This window comes from Macaca nemestrina, chromosome 15 (genome assembly GCF_043159975.1).
Source record: "Macaca nemestrina isolate mMacNem1 chromosome 15, mMacNem.hap1, whole genome shotgun sequence".
NCBI classification, from domain to species: domain Eukaryota; kingdom Metazoa; phylum Chordata; class Mammalia; order Primates; family Cercopithecidae; genus Macaca; species Macaca nemestrina.
In genome coordinates, this window is record NC_092139.1 from 20,946,343 (window position 1) to 20,952,342 (window position 6,000).

General features: G+C 40.3%; 1 protein-coding gene across 1 annotated transcript in view; it reads right to left on the reverse strand.

Moving 5' to 3' along the window:
• LOC105496389 (TOX high mobility group box family member 2) overlaps window positions 1-5,171 on the reverse strand; it is a 203,196-nt gene extending 198,025 nt beyond the window's left edge. Inside the window, exon 1 of the mRNA XM_071079261.1 lies at window positions 5,149-5,171. The gene's annotated coding sequence lies outside the window, so the exon portion shown is untranslated. The remainder of the gene's footprint in view (window positions 1-5,148) is intronic.
• Between the last annotated feature and the right edge of the window lie 829 nt (window positions 5,172-6,000).

Genomic DNA, 6,000 nt, shown 5'->3' on the forward strand with positions numbered 1-6,000 from the left:
TAGACTGCTAGCAAGACTAATAAAGAAGAAAAGAGAGAAGAATCAAATAGACACAACAAAAAATGATAAAGGGGATATCACCACAGATCCCACAGAAATACAAATTACCATCAGAGAATACTATAAACACCTCTACACAAATAAACTAGAAAATCTAGAAGAAATAGATAAATTCCTGGACACATACACCCTCCCAAGTCTAAACCAGGAAGAAGTTGAATCCCTGAATAGACCAAAAACAGGCTCTGAAATTGAGGCAATAATTAATAGCCTACCAACCAAAAAAAGTCCAGGACTAGACAGATTCACAGCCGAATTCTACCAGAGGTACAAAGAGGAGCGGGTACCATTCCTTCTGAAACTATTCCAATCAATAGAAAAGGAGGGAATCCTCCCTAACTCATTTTATGAGGCCAACATCATCCTGATACCAAAGCTGGCAGAGACACAACAAAAAAAGAGAATTTTAGACCAATATCCCTGATGAACATCGATGCAAAAATCCTCAGTAAAATACTGGCAAACCATATCCAGCAGCACATCAAAAGATTATCCACCACAATCAAGTTGGTTTCATCCCTGGGATGCAAGGCTGGTTCAACATATGCAAATCAATAAACGTAATCCATCATATAAACAGAACCAAAGACAAAAACCACATGATTATCTCAATAGATGCAGAAAAGCCCTTCAACAAAATTCAACAGCCCTTCATGCTAAAAACTCTCAATAAACTAGGTATTGATGGGACGTATCTCAAAATAATAAGAGGTATTTATAACAAACCCACAGCCATTATGTTACTGAATGGGCAAAAACTGGAAGCATTCCCTTTGAAAACTGGCAAAAGACAGGGATGCCCTCTCTCATCACTCCTATTCAACATAGTGCTGGAAGTTCTGGCCAGGGCAATCAGGCAGGAGAAAGAAATAAACGGTATTCAGTTAGGAAAGGAGGAAGTCAAATTGTCCCTGTTTGCAGATGACATGATTGTATATTGAAAAAACCCCATCATCTCAGTTCAAAATCTCCTTAAGCTGATAAGCAACTTCAGCAATGTCTCAGGATACAAAATCAATGTGCAAAAATCACATGCATTCCTATACACCAATAACAGACAGAGAGCCAAATCATGAGTGAACTCCCATTCACAATTGCTTCAAAGAGAATAAAATACCTAGGAATCCAATTTACAAGGGATGTGAAGGACCTCTTCAAGGAGAACTACAAACCACTGCTCAGTGAAATAAAAGAGGACACAAACAAATGGAAGAACATTCCATGTTCATGGATAGGAAGAATCAATATCGTGAAAATGGCCATACTGCCCAAGGTAATTTATAGATTCAGTGCCATCCCCATCAAGCTACCAATTACTTTCTTCACAGAACTGGAAAAAACTACCTTAAAGTTCATATGGAACCAAAAGAGCCCACATTTCCAAGACAATCCTAACCAAAAGAACAAAGCTGGAGGCATCATGCTACCTGACTTCAAACTATACTACAAGGCTATGGTAACCAAAACAGCATGGTACTGGTACCAAAACAGAGATATAGACCAATGGAACAGAACAGAGCCCTCAGAAATAATACCACACATCTACAACCATCTGATCTTTGACAAAGCTGACAAAAACAAGAAATGGGGAAAGGATTCCCTATTTAATAAATGGTGCTGGGAAAACTGGCTAGCCATATGTAAAAAGCTGAAATTGGATCCCTTCCTTACACCTTATACAAAAATTAATTCAAGATGGATTAAAGACTTAAATGTTAGACCTAAAATCATAAAAACTCTAGAAGAAAACGTAGGCAATACCATTCAGGACATAGGCATGGTCAAAGACTTCATGACTGAAACACCAAAAGCAATGGCAACAAAAGCCAAAATAGACAAATGGGATCTAATTAAGCTAAAGAGCTTCTGCACAGCAAAAGAAACTACCATCAGTGAACAGACAACCTACAGAACGGGAGAAAATTTTCACAATCTACCCATCTGACAAAGGGATAATATCCAGAATCTACAAAGAACTTAAACAAATTTACAAGAAAAAAACAAACAACCCCATCAAAAAGTGGGTGAAGGATATGAACAGACAGTTCTCAAAAGAAGATATTTATGCAGCCAATAGACACATGAGAAAATGCTCATCATCACTGGTCATCAGAGAAATGCAAATCAAAACCACAATGAGATACCATCTCACACCAGTTAGAATGGTGATCATTAAAAAGTCAGGAAACAACAGATGCTGGAGAGGATGTGGAGAAATAGGAACACTTTTACACTGTTGGTGGGACCGTAAACTAGTTCAACCATTGTGGAAGACAGTGTGGTGATTCCTCAAGGATCTAGAACTAGAAATACCATTTGACCCAGCCATCCCTTACTGGGTATATACCCAAAGGATTATAAATCATGCTGCTATAAAGACACATGCACATCTATATTTACTGCGGCACTATTCACAATAGCAAAGACTTGGAACCAACCCAAATGTCCATCAGTGACAGACTGGATTAAGAAAATGTGGCACATTTACACCATGGAATACTATACAGCCATAAAAAAGGATGAGTTCATGTCCTTTGTAGGGACATGGATGCAGCTGGAAACCATCATTCTGAGCAAACTATCGCAAGGACAGATAACCAAACACCGCATGTTCTTACTCATAGGTGGGAATAGAACAATGAGAACACTTGGACACAGGGTGGGGAACATCACACACCGGGGCCTGTTGCGGGGTTGGGGGAACGGGGAGGGATAGCATTAGGAGATACACCTAATGTAAATGATGAGTTAATGGGTGCAGCACACCAACATGGCACGTGTATACATATGTAACAAACCTGCACGTTTTGCTCATGTACCCTAGAACTTAAAGCATAATAAAAATAAAAATAAAATAAATAAATAAATATGCTAAAATCTATAGTTTTCTTAGGTTTTCAACAATGACCAACTAGAAAATATAATCAATTTTTAAAATTTCATTCATGCCAGCAATAAAACTCAAAAGATACCTAAGAATAAAGTCTATAATGTGGATGATGTCTATGAGAAAGGAACAGCAATTTAATTCTCCTGAAGTATTTAACAGAAAAAAAGAAGAGAGAGAGAGAAATAGTGTGTTTTTGGATAAGAACATTCAATTTGGTTAAATACTTTCAGAAGATAATTTGGCAGTGTTATCAAAACGGCAAATGAACACACCTTTGTATGTCCCACTTCAAAGGACCCTACAGAAATCCTACCACAAAGTACAGAACTATTATACACAGAATGACTCAAGAATTTTGGACTGAGCAACTGAATAAATAGTCATGATGTTTCCAAAGTTAACAAAGTTTATCAAATTGGCAAATTGTCAAATAAATGCCTTAAAAAGTGCTTACCCTTTGAGTTGGCAATTCCATTCCTAGGGATTTATTCTTAGGAAATATTCATGGTCGCGCTCAGAGTGAGTTTCTGGGAAATTAATTGCAGTGGTATTTATAATAATGGAAAAATGCAAACAATTTCAGTATTTCAGTGTTTAACAATGGAATATTGCGTGACCCAAGACATTTATGCAGAAAAATATTCAATGCTATGGAAAGAGAAACATGATTATACTGTAACATGAAAAAATCATGTTAGAGGACAGTATGTTCTATTACGTATAATGTGATTGAAATTTTGTTGAAAAAAAACTATATGGATACACATAGGCTTAGGAAAAAGACTAGAAAGATACAGATCCATTGTTGACAGTGGTTGTCTCTGGATTACAGGTTTCTGTGTGATTTAAAATTTTCTGTCCATATTTTCTGGATTTTCTCCCATAATCATGTTTTACTTTTGTATACTAAAAACTGCTTTAAAAGGTTTTTTTTTTTTCTTCTGTGCAAGGTTCCAAAGGAATGTGACCTGCCATCCTGACCATGCTAAGAGTGATTTTGGAAAAGTGTCTTTTCTTCTGGGAGCCCTATAGTTCACGTCGTCTGTAAGCCAGTCTTGAGGCCAGGAGTCTGAGACCAGCCTGGCAAACACAAAGAAATCCCATCTCTATGAAAGATACAAAAATTAGCCAGGCATGGTAGTCTACAATGACTAAGGTCCTTTGACAACTTATACTCTTTGGTTCACTTTAAATCAATCACCATTAGCCCTGAGGGACCTCTACTTACTACTGGTTAATTCACTCCTTCACCAGAGCAGATGTTGGCAGGGTCCCACTCACCACCCCTAGCCAGTACCCTTTCCTTGCTGCCCCAATGCTAATTGCCCTCATCTGCATGGCTAGGGCTTTCTTGGGGACTTGGGGGGTGGGGGCAGAGATTTGACCTCTCAACCAGGAGCAACCTTTAAGCAAAAACCACCCCTAGTTGGAATGTAGATCACTCCAGTCTCCTCCCATCTTGGGTGGTGCCCACGATAGCCCAGTGGGATTGATCTGCATTCAGCTGCCCACCATGGTAATGGGCTTGGCTCCTTTCCCTTCCTGCTTCACCCCACTAGTCCCCTACCTGGCTGTCCTGGGATCACCTTTCAAATAAACTACATGCTCTGGGATCCTTGTCTTTGGGTCTCTGCTTTTGAGCAACCAAAAGTAAGATAACCTGTATTCCTTATCTCCCCTCCCTCAAATCTCCAACTCCCACCCCCTCCCACTCTCAGCTGTTGACCTTGCTTTTTATTTTGAAAAAGAAAGAGAAACAATCAGAAGAGAACTTCCCATGCCCCCACCCCTAATCTGTCAATCTTCTCTCCTGTTACTGACTAACGTCTAAGGGGGTGCCTTAGGGGGCAGGTCTGAAAGGGGCATCAGAGTTAGGCAATTGAAAAAGGAGAGGCCACTGGGTCAGAGAAACAGCATAGGCAAAGCCTTCTGGCACCCTTGGCCCAGAGCAGGCCTGTACACCGGTGACGAGAAGCAGAAGTGACAGAGGAGGCCAGGCTTCCCCGACAACCTGCTGCCTGGGAGGGGAAGTCCTTTGTTGGGCAGGGTGCTGACACTAGCCCCAGTCCCTCACCCTGCCACCCCTCTATCAACATTGCAGGAGATACCTGAATCTGGTCTTTCAGTTACAACCACAATTGTATTAATAATAATAAATAAAATTATTATCAAATAATTAGCTTTTCTTCAGCACTTACTATGAGTTTGGCATATTAGTCTGCTCAGGCTGCCATAAGAGAATACCACAGATTAGGTGGCTTAAACAATAGAAATTTATTTCTGTCCTGGAGGCTGAAAGTCCAAGATTAGGAGTCAGCAGGGCTGGTGTCTGGTGAGGCCTCACTTCCTAGCTTGCAGATGGCCACCTTCTTGCTGTGTCCTCACGTGGCCTTTCCTCTGTGCACACAAGAAAGAGAGGGAAAGGTCATGGGGGGAAGATCTATCTCAGTTGTCTCTTCTGTTCTTACAAGGACATCAATCCTATCTGATTAGCCCCGCCCCCACTTCCCTTATGACGTCGTTTAACCCTATGTATCAGTCTGTTCTCACTCTGCTAATAAAGACATACCCAAGGCTGGGTAATTTACAAAGGGAAGAGGTTTAATTGACTCAGTTCCAAATGGCTGGGGAGGTCTCACAATCATGGCGGAAGGTTAATGAGGAGCAAAGTCATGTCTCACATGGTGGCCTGCAAGAGAGCCTGTGCAGGGGAATTCCCATTTATAAAACCATCAGATCTCACGAGACTTATTTACTACTATGAGAACAGTATGAGAAACACCACCCCCATGATTCAATTATCTCCAACTGGTCCCACCCTTGACAATTATTACGATTCAAGGTGAGATTTTGGTGGGGACACAACCAAATCATATCACCCTAATTACCTCCTTAAAGGCCCTATCTCCAAATACAGTCAAATTGAGGGTTAGGGCCTCAACATATGAATCTGGGGTGGGGGTGAGGGAGACACAATTTTGTCTATAATTACATGGTTCTTTGTGTTTCACGTGTATTAACTTTTTTTCATATTCATGTCAGTGTCATAA